The sequence below is a fragment of the Tachysurus fulvidraco genome, chromosome 4 (genome assembly GCF_022655615.1).
Source record: "Tachysurus fulvidraco isolate hzauxx_2018 chromosome 4, HZAU_PFXX_2.0, whole genome shotgun sequence".
NCBI lineage: Eukaryota > Metazoa > Chordata > Actinopteri > Siluriformes > Bagridae > Tachysurus > Tachysurus fulvidraco.
This window is the reverse complement of record NC_062521.1, coordinates 2,657,627-2,674,129: the sequence shown is the minus strand read 5'-3', so window position 1 is coordinate 2,674,129 and position 16,503 is coordinate 2,657,627. Positions and strand designations below refer to the sequence as shown.

Here is a 16,503-nt window from a genome sequence, read left to right as displayed (position 1 = left end):
TAAAAGGAGCTGTAAGTACAGTCGCTGTAGCCGTTCACCGGTAAAGAGCAAGAACACTCGAATATATTTGAAATAGAACCAGAGGTCCACTTGAAACATATTATTGTGTAAACGGTGGGTTTTGTCAGTTAGCACAGATACTGTACAGACTCACCGTTTCTCAGCGACGCTCCATGGCACCTCAGCAAGAGATTCAGCATCGAAGTAGTTCAGACTTTAAGCTCAGGATCAGTTACAGTATGTAATTATGAACACAATTATGTTACGTAGTTAAAGCTTAAACGTTGAAGCTACAGATACTGAAGGTCGGTTGTCCGCAGCAGTCTTACGGCCACGTTCACACACCGCGAGACTTAACGCTCAATTTGGATATTTTGCTCAGATCTGATTTTTTTTGTTTGGCTGTTCACATTACCTTTTAAAATGTGGCCTAGATCAGATACCAGTGTGAACTGTTTGCCGTTTCGAACTGACCCGCATGCGCAAACGAACGGTAACGATGATGTCACACACACAGCACGCCGTCGCGCTAAAAAGTTGGCGAGGTTAGGAAGAAGTAAGCATTTTCGCTTCCTTTCCTAATGTTTGTGTAATGGCAGCCGTAACATTAATAGTTTTGCCTGAATTGAAGTATTTCCCCATATACTAATGAGGTCTAACACCTCACTTTGGGCTACTTTGGCCCCATTCACACTGCAGGTAAAAGTGGCCCAAATCTTCTTCAGGAGTAGTGTGAACACAAATCTGGTCCAGATCTGATTTTTTCCAATGTGGCCGCAGTGTGAACAGCCAAGGCGGATTTGATGCGACTTTTCCGTCAATCTACATCGACATTCGTCACAATTACGCGAAAACGTGACAGAAACGTGACTGGTAACGTGTGTGTGTGTTAAGAGTGTTATATTAAGTGGTTACGTGAACCAGCTCATAATGTTTGCTTTGAATACATCACATTATAGCATTACATTTTTTGATGATACATTACTTCCTCCATAACCTCGGCAACTTTTTAGCGCGACGGCGTGCTGCATGTGACATCATCGTTACCGTTCGTTTGCGCACGCGGGTCAGTTCGAAACAGCGAACAGTTCACACTGGTATCTGATCTAGGCCACATTTTAAAAGGTAATGTGAACAGCCAAACAAAAAAAATCAGATCTGAGCAAAATATCCGAACTGAGCGTTAAGACTTGCGGTGTGTGAACGTGGCCTTTTACCTGCAGTGTGAACGTGGCCTTATATTCCTTCTTAAATATAATCACAGACGTCACGTGTTAATTACAAAGATTAACATGCGAGTTGAATTTTTTCCGCTGTAAACCACACGAGACTTTTAATACGGTGTCTTTCGGATAACGAATTTATTTCACCTGACGAATGACTCGCTGCCATGGAAACATCCAAGACAAATTTTTTCTGGCTGTTTGGCAACGGTTTATTGCCGTGTTTTTCTCGGTGATCTATTAGCTCCCAACAAATACATGCCGAGAAAAGCCCTGCACTATAGAGCCTTCTGCTGTAAGGCCAGTCAAGCAAAAAAGCAGTGATAATGCAACAAATTCCCATAAATTACACCCCCACCCACACCCCCCAATCCACACGCCGCACGCCGCCTCCCGTCTCTAATGGGCGTATGAGTTATAGGTTTAATTCCGATCTTTACACTGCCATAAATGAAGCCATTTGAATAAACCACAACGGCTCATAAAAGTGCCAGGCAGGATGGAGAGAATCCTGTTAAAATCTCTTCCCTATTAGATTCTGTCTTCTCTTTACAGCCTAAGATGGAAGTGCCTGAGTGATCCAATGTGACAGAAAGAGCATTATAGACACTGCTGTGTGTGTGTGTGTGTGTGTGTGTGTGTGTGTGTGTGTGTGTGTGTTTTTCCCCCAGTCCATGAAATAAACCTGCAGAAAAAAAAACTAATACCTTTTTTTTCACCTTCACACTCCTTTTTTTTTTTTTTAATACCCTGATGAGGTTGAGTTGCGCCTGAAGTCCTCCGTGATTATTTCATGAATCAAGCCAACAAATTGGGCAAATTTCAGGAATGAAAACACTCTGCATGAAGGTGAGTCTTATTAGTTTTATTGTGTTTTCCAGAGTAATTTTGATATCTTTTTTTTGCATTTCTTTTTCTCAAATCGAGCTTTATTTCTTAAACTTATTGAGATCCTTCTTATTCTGAATTCTATTAGATGGCTGATATAGAGCCGTATATTGATATAGTTGGGGGCACGGTGGCTTAGTGGTTAGCACGTTCGCCTCACACCTCCAGGGTCGGGGGTTCGATTCCCGCCTCTGCCTTGTGTGTGTGGAGTTTGCATGTTCTCCCCGTGCCTCGGGGGTTTCCTCCGGGTACTCTGGTTTCCTCCCCCGGTCCAAAGACATGCATGGTAGGTTGATTGGGATCTCTGGAAAATTGTCCGTAGTGTGTGAGTGTGTGTGTGAATGAGTGTGTGTGTGCCCTGTGATGGGTTGGCACTCCGTCCAGGGTGTATCCTGCCTCGATGCCCGATGACACCTGAGATAGGCACAGGCTCCCCGTGACCCGAGGTAGTTCGGATAAGCGGTAGAAAATGAATGAATGAACGAATGAATTGATATATCTGATATAGACCCATATATTGATTTAGCTGATATAGACCCATATATTGATATAGCAGATATAGACCCATATATCGCACACATACATTGTGGCATCAACACTGTCCTCACTAGAAATGAAAAGTTTTAGTATATTTTTTTTCCTTCAAAAAATGTTCCTCTTTCTCTTCCGCTAGTAATCTCTTTCCTCTCATACAGTAATTAACCACAAGTTTTTAAACTTCTGTGTCACGCTGCAGTGTAAACTGCTCCGAGGAACGTTAATTGCCCTCTTCTACATAGCTAGTGTTGTAACTGACAAGGGAAAGAGACTCTACCCCTTCCACCCAGAGAGCACAGGGACTCCCTGAGGCTCCCGGACATCCCCGAGATTCCAACTTGCTGAGTCTTGAGGGTTTTTTTTTCTCCACATTTTATTTAAAAAAGCTACAAAATCAAGCATTTTGGTCACAACAATCACAAAACGTGTTTATTTTACATAAATTCCTCTCCGTCAGGAAGACTTTCCCATGTTGGAATACTTCTTTAAATGTTAAACAGAAATGTCCCTACTGAAAATACATCGATGGTTACAGAGCTGTTTTTGCTTTATTACGTTACATCATCTTTCGTTTATGGTTAAGTTTCATTTGTGTGCTGAATCCACGGTATAAGACCCACTACACGGTGTTACTATAGAAACTGTTACCGTTAAAGCCAGGTATATTATCTGAGCTGTTGGTATAGAATATTAATTGAGAGTGGACACACAGAATATGTAAACTGGCTCAAAAAATGAAGGACGGATAAGCAAAGAAAACCACCAACAAAATCGTTATGGAACGAACCTGCTATAACACCAGTGTCTTATACCAGTGTTCAATAGTAAAATCAAGCTGAAACTTGAAATTTAAGCACTTTAAGATGTCTGGGCTTGATGGCATGACCCATGTGACGTGAAAAACAAAGGAAATGATCCATCCTTAATCTTTCCGATTGTAGCGTTACGCAAGAACTATTACAATACGGTTCTCAAGCGTCATCGCGCGTCTCGGATCACCGGCGATTTATTTTCACCCAAACTGTCCTCTCGGAGAAAGACAATGAAAAGCTGGTTCTGTGAAATAATGCTTTATACCATGACTTAACATGATGTACGATCTTCTGATAAAGTCCTCGGCTTTTCTGCACTATTATACTGACCTCTACACCGTCTATCGATCCGTACGTTATAGCGAGCTGCTCCCTATTCCAAAAAGAATGGCTCGTTAGTGCCATATATTCTTCTTCAGGATCAATGCACTGGTTTGCTGATTGTATCAGGCTCTGGCTATTATCAAAATCAAGCCCCTATCAGAGGGAAAGAAATACGTGACACGAATGCATATGAATGTTGAGAAGTGTCAATACACAGCAGATGACTTGAGATAATCATTAAGCTGTTTGCCCTATTTAGTTCTAGTCAATATTGTCGATACTCCCACCTCCCCGTCCGACCCGGCTCTCCGTCAGTGGTTAAACAGACAGGTTTTACTGTTAAATATGGTGGGACTGAAGGTATTACTAAATTCATTGTGTTGAAGGGGGTTCTGGGTTTGACAGTTGTGAGGAGACTAAATCCGCTAAGTTTAAGGTGCTAGACTCTAAGCGATCGAAAGCGAAGGAAAAGAGGCGACTTGTGGAAAAGAGAAAGATAAAGACAGATGTTCAAACAGGAGGACCTGCTGAGTGTGTCATGGCATGCAAAGGAAACATTTATAAATCTGTAGTGGGAAATGCATGACAAGAAACAGCGTGTTAGCATTTTTACTCCTGCTTCTAAATTATGAGCGCACTTTCACGCAAGAGACCGCAAAATGAAAAAAAAGGGTTCTGAACTTTTGTTAAAACCATCTGTGAGCTGCGAATTGAAATAATTTCAGGAAGATTTCTGGACCTATGACCCTCGAAGTCCATCCGGAACACACGGCTGTAAATCCTGTTGAGGTTTCTGATAATAAGACTGACTTTTCCGTTCATCTCTCTGCCAGATCTTGCAGATATCTCCTACCGGATTTGACCTTTCCTGACTAGAGAATTTCGGGGAAGACCTGCTTGCTGTGACTGTGTATTTGCTATTCTCTATTCATCTGCTATAATTTTCTCTACAGTTTGTTCAGAATGCTGCCCCTTGTCTGGTTCATCACCTTTTGAAATTGCCTTGTGTCACTAAGGTCACCCCCATTTACCTGTTGCAGCGGTAATCATATTGAAACTTCTGGACCTCCAAGGACTCCAAGGGCACTATGTTATCTACACTACATTTCCTGGTTTACCAACTAGAATTTCAGTCACACCCCAAGAACGCTAACTAATGGTATGTAAACTGTGTAATCGTGACATATTTCCCCATCACCAAACAACATCAACACCATGGTCAAGTCAAGTCAAGTCACTTTTATTGTCACATCACAGCACATGTGCCTTGGTGAGTGAAATTTTTAGGCGCAAACTCCAGAAATTACAGAACAGTTATGCAGATAGGGGGGCACGGTGGCTTAGTGGTTAGCACGTTTGCCTCACACCTCCAGGGTTGGGGGTTTGATTCCCACCTCCGCCTTGTGTGTGTGGAGTTTGCATGTTCTCCCCGTGCCTCGGGGGTTTCCTCCGGGTACTCCGGTTTCCTCCCCAGGTCCAAAGACATGCATGGAAGGTTGATTGGCATCTCTGGAAAATTGTCCGTAGTGTGTGAGTGTGTAAGTGAATGAGAGTGTGTGTGTGCCCTGAGATGGGTTGGCACTCCGTCCAGGGTGTATCCTGCCTCGATGCTCGATAACGCCTGAGATAGGCACAGGCTCCCCGTGACCTGAGAAGTTTGGATAAGTGGTAGAAAATGAATGAATGAATGAATGAGTTATGCAGATAAGATATAGATAATGAGTTGACATGTGAAAATGTGCAATTTGCTCATACATGTAGTTAGTGCAATATGTGTGTATAATATGTAGAATTAACAAACAGATATGGAATCAACCAATAAACATGTGCAATATGCTCATACATATAGTCAGTACACACAGTGTACTATTGGGCATCCTTACAGTAGCGCTACACATTATATGCAGTATGTACTTATATATGTATATGTGTAAATATATTATATATAAAATACTATAGGTGCAAAACAGATTGTACAGGTACAGAAGTGTGCATCGGATGGTATCTAGTGGTAACAGTTGAATTATGGCATTAAATGCAGTATGTATGTATAGTCCAGTGTGTATAATGCAGTGTGTACGTATAGTCCAGTGTGGATAGTCCGAAGTTAAGGTGCAGTGTGTGGCATACCATATTGTGAAAGTATGCTGTAGGGTGTATAAGTTGTGACTGTTAGTTAGTCTGATAGCCCTAGGGAAAAAGCTATCCCTCAGTCGACTGGTGCGGGATCGGATGCTGCGGAGACGTCTTCCTGAGGGAAACAGAGAGAGCAGTCTGTGGGACGGGTGGCTGGAGTCACCGATGATCCTCCGGGCTTTTCTTATACACCGTCTTGTGTAGATATCCTGGAGGGAGGGAAGCTCACCTCCAACAATGTGGCTGGCAGTTCGCATGACCCTTTTCAGAGCATTAAGGTTGCCAGCGGTACTGTTTCCAAACCAGGCAGTGATGCAGCCCGTCAGTATGCTCTCTATAGTGCAGGTGTAGAATGTTCTGAGGATGCTGGGGCTCATTCCAAACTTCCTCAGCCGTCTTAGGAAGAAGAGGCGTTGATGTGCTTTCTTCAGTACTGCGTCGGTGTGTATGGCCCAGGTGAGATCAACAGGAAGTCCATGATGAAGATTCAGGGCAGCAGCAAAGTCTAGCATCAATTACAATTTGCTTTACAATCTCTTGTGTCCTGTTCTGCTTGGGTTCTCATATAATTTTAATAACAAACCACATCAAGTGTTGACAGAAGGGTGGCTGGAAGGGATCTGGCATTACTGTCTCTCTTCCTTGTCAATCACAGTGACCTTCGCCAGTTGTTAGCTTATGGGAGATCATGCATGTGAAAGAGGGCAGAGTGTGACACAAAATGACAAGTTAGAAGAGAAATAAAAAGATGTGGTTGGTTATCTTCACAAAAAAATGTTTGTGTCTTTTACCTGGCTTGCTTACCTGGCAGGGGTAATACCATGATCAAGGAGGCAGTTTGGCCAACATGAGGCTTGCGCTCAGGATGTGCTGACCTTTGTAAATTCCCCAAATGCTGGAATTCAACTGGATAATTTCTGATTGTGGGGGACTGCGTTTTCACTGTCCTTTCTCATTTGGTCCAGTGGCGGCTGTGACCATTTTGGTTCTAGGACGTTTTTTGGTTTTCGAGCCCTAGCGCTGCCAAGCTGCCACTGTTGGTTCCTTGTGCAAGGCCCTTAACTCTCTCTACACCAGGGGAGCTCCTTGCCGATAATAATTATATTGATAATTGATATTTATGATCAAACAAAGATCATGCTTTGATTCCGCTGCTGGCCTCTTACGGTACTTCCCTGTACGACACGCAAGGTCTCGCCTTCTTCACTGTACTGACTCATCGGGGGTGAAATGCTATTTCTCCTTCTGTCACAAAACCTGCAATAAAAGTCCTGCTTCTTCAGGAAAGCATTTGTTACTGACCGTTCAGATACTGACCCACAATCATTTGCACCACAAAAATCAAATCAGTGTCTGCATGCCGATGATGGATGGTCACATTATTCAGAAGACATTGTACATAGTCAAGTGTTTGAGTAAAGTATTTCGGTGATGTAGGCATTTTTCTATGAATATGACTTTTTTTCACTACTAGATATTTCATGTTGTGTCATAAATCTTATTTGGCATCTTTTAAAATTTATTCAACAAGATTTAGATGTTATTGAAGCTTTCAGGAGCTTTATTAGCTACTCTGAAACCCTTCTGCATGAATGAGGGTTAGTGAGGGAGGGTGAAGGAAGGAAGGAAGGAAGAAAGAAAAGAGAAAGAAGGGAAGGAGGGAGGGAGGGAGGGAGGGAGGGAGGGAGGGAGGGAGGGAGGGAGGAAGGGAGGGAGGGAGGGAGGGAGGGAGGGAGGGAGGGAGATGAGAGAAGGAAGGAAGGAAGGAAGAAAGGAAGGGAGAAGGAAGAGGAAGGAAGAAAGAAGGGGAAGGAAGAAAGAAGAAAGAAGAAAAGAGGGAGGAGGGAGGGAGGGAGGGAGGGAGGGAGGGAGGGAGGGAGGGAGGGAGGGAGGGAAGGAAGGAAAAAAGAAAGAAGAAAGAAAGAAGGAAGAAAGAAAAAAGAAAGAAAGAAAAGAGGAGGAGGGGGGAGGGAGGGAGGGAGGAGGAGGGAGGAAGGATGAAGGAAGGAAGGAAGGAAGGAAGAAGAAGAAAGAAGAAGGAAAAAAAGGAAGGAACAGAAGAAAGAAGGAAGGAAGAAGGAGGAAGGAAGGGAAGGAAGAAGGACAAGGTAATGGAATAACTAGGACGTAAGGAAGGAAGGCCTTCATTCCTTCCTCCCTCCCTCCCTCCCTCCCTCCCTCCTTCTTTCTTTCTTTCTTTCTTTCTTTCTTTCTTTCTTTCTTTCTTTCTTTCTTTCTTTCTTTCTTTCCTTCCTTCCTTCCTTCCTTCCTTCCTTCCTTCCAGAAAAGTTCAAATCACATTACCTCTCAACTACAAATCTGAATGTCAATCTTTGTCCTTTAAAACAAATGTCTACAAAAATTAACTCCTTACTTGTTTGTCATTCCTGCACCTCAGGAATATATCTGTTAACTAAACACGGGGAAAAAACGATAGAATTGTGCATTTTTTACCCACTTGGAAAGCAGAAAGAGTTGTTCAGCTGAGCGGGTTCTATTCAAGTGCCCTGGATGTGCTTTCGCTTGGGGCAGGGATTTAAGAGGCTGGAATCGGCAAAAGAAAGAGTCGTTCAGAAGTCCTTAAAGGTGGTGGTAATCCATCTGACCCACAAAACAGCAGGGTGTACCTTCTGATGGAAAAGCTTGGAGGGAGCTTTCACTTCTAAAACAGGATTTATGGTGTTGACTCGGAAAAGCGAGTGAGGAGTGAGTGAGTGAGGTTCTTGACAACCAAACACAGCTTTGCTGTGCGAGGAGAGATAGAGATAGAGGTTGAGGTGTTTTTTTTTTTCATGCTTTCTGTGAAAATCATTTTTAAGCTCTTGTGAATAACGTTTTTCTAAACCATTTTAGCAGCTCTCTTGCTTTGTACGGTCGAACACGGTGTTGTTCGGAAGGACGTGGTTTTCATTTGCTGTGGTTTTGTGTATCGTCGTTTTGGAGTTTACACGTACAGGGCACGCATTCTGTTTGCTATTTGTAATCAGGAGGAAATGCTGGCGAAATTTTATTTTCTTTACGTTTTGTTTATTCCATGTATAACATGACACGCGTCTAGTGTCAGGATTTCCTTTAATTGACTCTGACTACTTTCATCCACAGGGCACTTAACGTCTACTTTGTTTGAAAAAAAAAAACTGTTAACACATCCCTCATGAGTGTGAAATCACAGTTTAAACACATTTCTCTCAGTATTAGCTCTCTATACTTGACAAGCCTAATAAACAACGTGGATTTAGATGCCTGGGAAGTGAATAACGCAAAGCCTCGCTCCAGTCCTGCTGACACGATCCGTACTGTATGAGGCAAAAGCACTGACAGGCATTCATAGCATCTGGCATTTATTTCTCATATGGCATACACAAATCCACAGCATCAGAGCAGCTTTGGCTCAAAGCTGTAGTGTAGAGAGCAACATCCCTGCTGGCACTGCACTCCAGCAGATGCTTGGTTCAGTTTCTACTATCCGTTATGTCGATCTCTTCTTTTTTTTTTTTCTCTACAAAATGTCACCGATTTCTGACGGTTCAAGACTCCTGATATGACCTGATTGACCTTGATTTTCCACACTGAATTTTTTTTTGACTTTCTAATTTTCCTCTAGATTTTGAGAACTACACCATTTTATATATATTTATAACATTCGTGCCAACTATAATAGTGATATCTGTAGCTCATGCAAACTCTCAGTAATGGTTGTCGGTGCCAGATCATCTGGGTTTCAGACCGGATGACATTATTTTGTTGTGCTTGTATTAAACCTATTTTATTATTCTGCTCGTGCAGCCCAAACACCTGAAGGTTTGACATTTTGAGATGCTTTTCTGTTCATCGTGGTAGAAAAGAGTCGTTCTTTGAGATCCATTAGCTTTCCTGTCAACTCGAATCAGTCCCATGGTTCTCCTCAGACCTATTTCATCAACAAGCCTGTCACTCAGTGGATGGCTTGTTTTATTTTCTCTCACCATTCTCTGTGAACTCTAGAGACCTCCCAAGAGATCAGCAGTTTCTAAAATATTAAACCAGTGAAGTCGCAGAGATCACATTGTTTCCCCATTATGATGTTTGATGTGAACATTAACCCTTTAGCCACCAGTAGACCGGTGTTCAAAATCAACTTAGCAGACTTTTTCAGTCGGTTAAAACTAATTAATTTTTCCTACCGCTTATCCGAACTTCTTGGGTCACGGGGAGCCTGTGCCTATCCCAGGCGTCATCGGGCATCGAGGCAGGATACACCCTGGACGGAGTGCCAACCCATCACAGGGCACACACACACACTCATTCACTCACACACTACAGACAATTTCCCAGAGATGCCAATCAACCTACCATGCATGTCTTTGGACCGGGGGAGGAAACCGGAGTACCCGGAGGAAACCCCCGAGGCACAGGGAGAACATGCAAACTCCACACACACAAGGCGGAGGCGGGAATCGAACCCACAACCCTAGAGGTGTGAGGCGAACGTGCTAACCACTAAGCCACCGTGCCCCCTTAAAACGAATTAATTATTTAATTGCTACAAGTTTGATATAAAATCAGTCAGGACTCTGTTGGCTTTCAGGGAAAAACTGAAATCCTAATAAAAATTCTTAAGTTCTGATTCTTTAAGTACTTTCATATCAGCTTTGTATTAACCATCACTGTGGAGTGGGACATGACAAAGACAAAATGATCAACATGGACCCAAAAGATTGTTACATTTTTTTTGGTCTCTGCTAACTTGCAGCTCTTGATCTCATGTGGATCTCCATGATTATACAGTATGCATTGCACTGGATTGGATAATTGCATGAAATAATTGCATGAAGCTTTTCCTCTTAAAGTAGCCTGAGAGTGTATATTACACTTACTGGATAATATTACAGTTACTGCAACATGCTTTTTTTTTTCTTCAACAAACTCTAACAAAAAAATGCAAATTTTTTAAAACACACCAACACATAATTTGTGATTTGTGCCCTGTTTTTTTTTTTTTTTTAGCATTTTTAATTCTGTTCCTATTACACCGACTTTTTCTTCCGTATATCCTGTGACCCTGCACACCTGTCCACCTGAAACTACTAACTTCTTCCCTCACAGCGGATTTTGTTCTGTGTTTATTTTTCTTCTTCATAACTTGAAAAGTTCAACAATTATCCCAAATTAAATTGACCTGTTTCTAGGGGTCCCTCAAGGTTAAAACAGAAGGCTTCTGCATTTTAGTAGGAGAGAAAAACCTGTGTTCTTCTCACAGTTTCTTTAATAACGATAAGCTTTGGGCTAATAGGTGTGAATCGTAGCGGTAATATACGATCAGGTTGCTCCGTGTTATTTCATCGCTAATTGCAGTTTAAGAGCGGTAATAGGAAGTTGGAGACCTGTAAAATAAGCGCCGTTAGACACGGCTGAAGATAAGCACTTTATGTGTTAAGTAAGGAAGAAAAAAAAAACAAGAATAAATAAGTGTCTTCTGCTGGGTTTTGTGTATTTCCTTCTAAAGGTCAAGAAAAAAGGTAGAGCTGAGTTTTTTCAAATTTGTAGGTATACAGATAATAGTTTTGGAGCATGAACAGAATTAGTACGTTCTCATGCAGCATTCGAACCACATGATGAAAGACCGAACCGACTCTCCCTTGTCGTCTTCTCAGATATTTTGCCACCACGTACGACCTCGTTCCGTTATTACTTACCGTCACACACATGTACACAGTCGCACCTCATTTTGACTGTTCTCATCATGCAACCTGTGTACGTCATGTACTCTGACCAGAGTAAATTACATGCCAGGCTTGGGGAAAGAGACGGTTGTTACTGAAATGTTATCTGGTTCGAGTGTGACAAGTCTATTTCCCTCTGATTTGATAGCAATTTCATAGTAATGGCTTCTTCGTACTTTGAGTTCTCACCTTGTTGTCACCACCAGTGCAGAAATAGATTGACTTCACATGTTAACATGAGGAAACCATTCTTTTTTTTTGAAGTGTGTGCATGCTTCGTTGTTCCTTGGCTCTATTTATGGTGGGTTGTGTGGGTGTGAAGCAGCGAGAGAGAGAAAGAGAGAGAGAGAGAGAGAGAGGAGATGTTACTTGCCGTACAGAAATGAAAATATATGTATTCCAGTGTTTTTCTTTTTTTTCTGTATATCAAGTCAACATCCACACAAAGACAAGACTATTTATTACATTGCTACGGCTATACCTGGGTTTATACACTCGTTATTGTATAGTGTTGCACAAAACATCTGTATAGACACAAGAGCAAAATTGTATCTTTTTGCGATTTTGCAGATGGGAGTCCATCAAGGTTTCATGCGCGGTCCAATACCATTTACAGTATCTTTGCCCTTGCTTACCATTATTTACCGTTTTACTGCTGGTTTACTAAAGTTTCACACAAAATCAAACACTTATCTGTCATATTTCATTCAAAGTATTAGATTTCTACAACAGTCGAAAATAATTCTTTGGTTCAAGCGCCACTACTTTTTAAAGGTCAAATCAGAAAGCAACAGAAACTACCGCACGTTCCTGCAGTCTACAATCCGATGGCCCACTCCACTGTAGAATATAATCTGACATGAGAGGTTCCACATTACTTCCTGTTAATGTCAGAGACAATCATCTAATGCCTCTTTTCCACCGGAAAGAACCGGGTGCTGGTTCAGAGCTAGCGCTGGTGCTGGTTCAAAGTTGGTTCCACTGGCGAACCTTCTAAGAACCGGTTTGCCTTTCCACCGGCTAGTGAGCCATCACAGCGCCGAGTGTGACGTCACTGTATACATGTCACGTGTCCCAGCAACGTTAGCGCAGCAGCGGCAAACACAAACACAACAACAATGGCGGATGTTGCTTTACTGTTAATGCTCATGGCTTTGCGAACCTACATTGGCATCCAAACGCGGCGAATAAAACGTGTACGTGCAGCTCCGTGTAATCTGTATAAACGGAGGTTGTAATCGATAAAGTACATAACGTTATTTTATCGTTAACACAGAAAAAAATTTAGCCTTAGCATGTAGCTACCTACTATCATGTGTGCTGATAATGTATCATATTGCGGTAAAGTAAAAGTGTATTAAACATTAGTATACTTAAGGTACATTATCAAATGCGCTAACAGTAGCCCTGCCCACAGCTCCTGACGCAAGCGGTTCTTAAGTCTAGACCAGCAACGTTTTGGTGCTACTTAAGAACCACTTTTCCTGGTTCGGAGCCGGTGCTTTGGCGGTCGAAACAGAAAGAACTGGTTCTAAATTAGGCTCCGAACCAGCACTCAAACTGCCTTGGTGGAAAAGGTGCATAATTGAATCCTCCAGCAGAGCAGTAAGGACAGAGATACAGTAACAGCGATGAGACAAAGATGAGATGCGTAGCAAGATATTAAAGAGTATTGCAGTTTGCTAGAAAGAATGAGAGAGAGACAGCAAGAGAAAGAAATGATAAAATTTTAGGACTAAAAGCTCAGGGATGTGCTGAATGTGTGAGTCAGTGAGATATAGCCTTTAATTTTGTGAGAGAGAGCTTCAAATCCCTTCATACTGCTTGACACGTGGGCTTGTGTTAAATAAGTTCTTTGTCTGGAACAGCAGGTCTACACACTGCACAGATGGACTTCCTACACCTAGCTGCTTCCTGCCTTTACAATTTATTCAGCTTCATTCAGCTTTTCAGGGCGGCGTAAACATTAAAGCAGAGTACATCGGCAGACGAGTTCATCCTCTCTGTTCTGCTAAATTCTTGAAAACGTTCGCGGTAAAGGTATCGGCTTCCTCGGATCCGTGAAGATCTGATTAAAACTAGAGATTTGATCACCTGACTGGAGCCTGAGCTTCCTGAGGTGCTACACCACTGTGCTGCAGCTGCACTAAATCTCCATGTCAAGACAAATATAGACGACTCAGGAACGTTTGTGTGTTTGTGTACGTGTGACTTTCACAGCAAGTCTGTAAGAGTTTTGGTGTTAAAGAGTGGGTGTCATGGTAACATGGGTGCTTAGGTTAGAAGACTGATAAGCAGTAATTATGCTTTTGCTTCAGCAAATTGTACGCTATTACGGGGAAGTGAATTTCAATTTTCAATGTTTTATGTCGATATCGCATTAGCATAGATTAGGTGTTTACTTAGTCACAAATAATTAGAGGTGGATTTTTTTTTTTTTACCCTGTTCAGTGACTGGAGTCATTTAAATTAAATGATTCTTCCTGAATCATTCACCATTATGTTCAGTTGCATTGTTCAGCCTGATTCTTCTATTTTTTGTATTATCTAGAGCACTGGTCCCCAAACTTTTTTTCGCCGCGGACCGGTCAATGTTTGATAATTTTACCACGGCCCGCTGGGGGTGGGGGGTGGCGGGTGGCAGCTATACAATTAAATTAAAATTAATAATTTTAATATAATTGTATTTAAACATGCCTTTTTAACTCATTACAACGCTAAATCAATGAGAACCTTGAGCTTGTTTCTTTACAACGAGACGGTTCCATCTGGGGTAACAGGAGACAATGACACCCGAAGTGTGTCGCTTATGTCCAGTTTATTCCGTTGTTTTGTTTTGGTTGCCATCACTGCAGAAAACCCCGCTTCACACAAATAGCATGTCGGAAATGGCGATAGGGATTTAAGTGCTGTGGTGACAATCTCAGGGTATTCCGCCATGACTTTAATCCAGAACACCGGCAGAGTTTCTAACTTTCTAACGACGTCTGTTTCGTGCTCATTTTTGCTAATTTGTGGGTTAAATTTGAGCAAACACAATATACACGTACACCAAGCACTGTTAAACATGACAAAGTACCGGTGAACAGAGAGAAGAGCGATACACACCTTCTCTCTCCACCAAAGCTACAACACCACTGCCGCTTACAGCCGCTCAGCTTCAGACGTCACCTAAACCCGGCCCGATATCATGATATTTTGCGCATGCGCGGTATTTGTGCGGCTTTAGGTGACGTCTCTCAGCTCCCGGTTAACCTCTCGTCCATGGAAAGTCCTACAAACCTGAGAGAAATACAGTAAATAAAATGGAAATAATTTAATGTCCCTTGGGCGGCCCGGTACCATTTGGTCCGGGGGTTGGGGACCACTGATCTAGAATATCACTGAATGGCCATGTTTAACAGCATTATATTTCACACAAGTTCCTATTATACAAACAGGGTTCTTACTTGGCTGCTTGGTCCTCAAGGGATCCAAAAACATTAAAATCCCCCAGAAGTCCTTTCTTTATTGTCAACTTGTTCTTGAGGAACCAAGTTCCTTTTGGGGGCCATTGTAGTTCAAGTTGTTAAGGCTTTGGGTTGTTGATCAGATGTTGGGGTTCATGACCCAGCACCACCAAGCTGACACTCTTGGGCCCCTGAGCAAAGCAATGAACCCTTTGTGCTCTAGCGGCGCTGCATCATGGCTGACCCTATGCTCTGACCCCACCTTCCAACTTTGGGAGAATTTCACTGTACTCTAATGTATATGTGAGAGTAATATAATCTTTTTCTTTTTCTTCTGAAGCACTGAAAGTCTCTGGCCCAAACAGGGCTCATTGAATCAACCAAATCAGCTGATTTAATGAATGATAGTTAACCTAATCTCAGCCATGACTTAAACATTCACCGATTCAGCCAGTGATTCATCGAGGAGCGAATCTCCGCCATGACCCAAAAATAATTTGATCCAAACCCTCCTCCGCTACTGTAGAGAAGCGAATCTAGTTCATGACCAAGTGATTCAAAACCTACAGAATGACAGATGAGTGAAAATTGGCTAAGGCTGAATGATTCACTGATTCAAATACAGTTTCTCTGAACAAGAGAGGAGCGAATTTGGTCATGATCTTGGGAGCAGGGCCATAACCGAAAAATTCTTGGTCATGGCCAAATGATTCACTGATTCAAAACCTGCTGAATGACAGTAAAGCGAACAAATCTTTCTTTTATCGCGTGACCTGCTGAACGAGCGATAAATAAATCTTGGTCATTTTAGTAAAGTGGTTGAATGAGAGATAAGCAAATTTTGGTCATGACCAAATGATACGCAGATTCACTGAATGTTGATCATCATGACCTAATTGTATCAAACACTGCTTTGCTACACAAGAGAGAACAAATTTTGCCTGTGACTGAAAGTTTCAATGATTCAAACACTGAACCTCTGAGTGAGAGATGAATGAATCTTGGCCATGCACAAAATATTTACTGAATACAACTTCTTATTGCTAGTTATCTGAATTTTCGGATACGTTAAATTCAGATCGCATCGAAACTTTGGTAGAATTGAATCAATTCACTCGGCTTGCTGAGCATTTGATCTACGTGACCAACAAATAGAAGCGTTCTTAGTTCGGATTACAAATGATTAATATGCACATTTTTGAAATCGAGCTAATGTGAGGATGACCCTCAGCTGACCCTAATAGCCACCGTTAGATGATTATCATAGCTCCGTTTTTTGCCTTCAAGGATACTGGAAATGCAGATTCAAACTACTGTAAGCGGTGTATGTTCCCAAGCGACTGGCTTGCTAAAAACTCATAAATATTCATGTCTGTTATGCCTTACAAGGTCAGAAGGTTTAGTAAAAGCAGGATGCTTTTAGTTAGCCGGA

The 16,503-nt window shown here is 42.1% G+C and overlaps 1 non-coding gene across 1 annotated transcript; it reads left to right on the top strand.

Moving 5' to 3' along the window:
* The first annotated feature begins 6,716 nt into the window (after positions 1-6,716).
* LOC113655428 lies at positions 6,717-6,872 on the top strand. The gene has a single exon (XR_003443715.2). It is a non-coding gene; the product is annotated as a U1 spliceosomal RNA (small nuclear RNA).
* Positions 6,873-16,503: the final 9,631 nt, after the last annotated feature.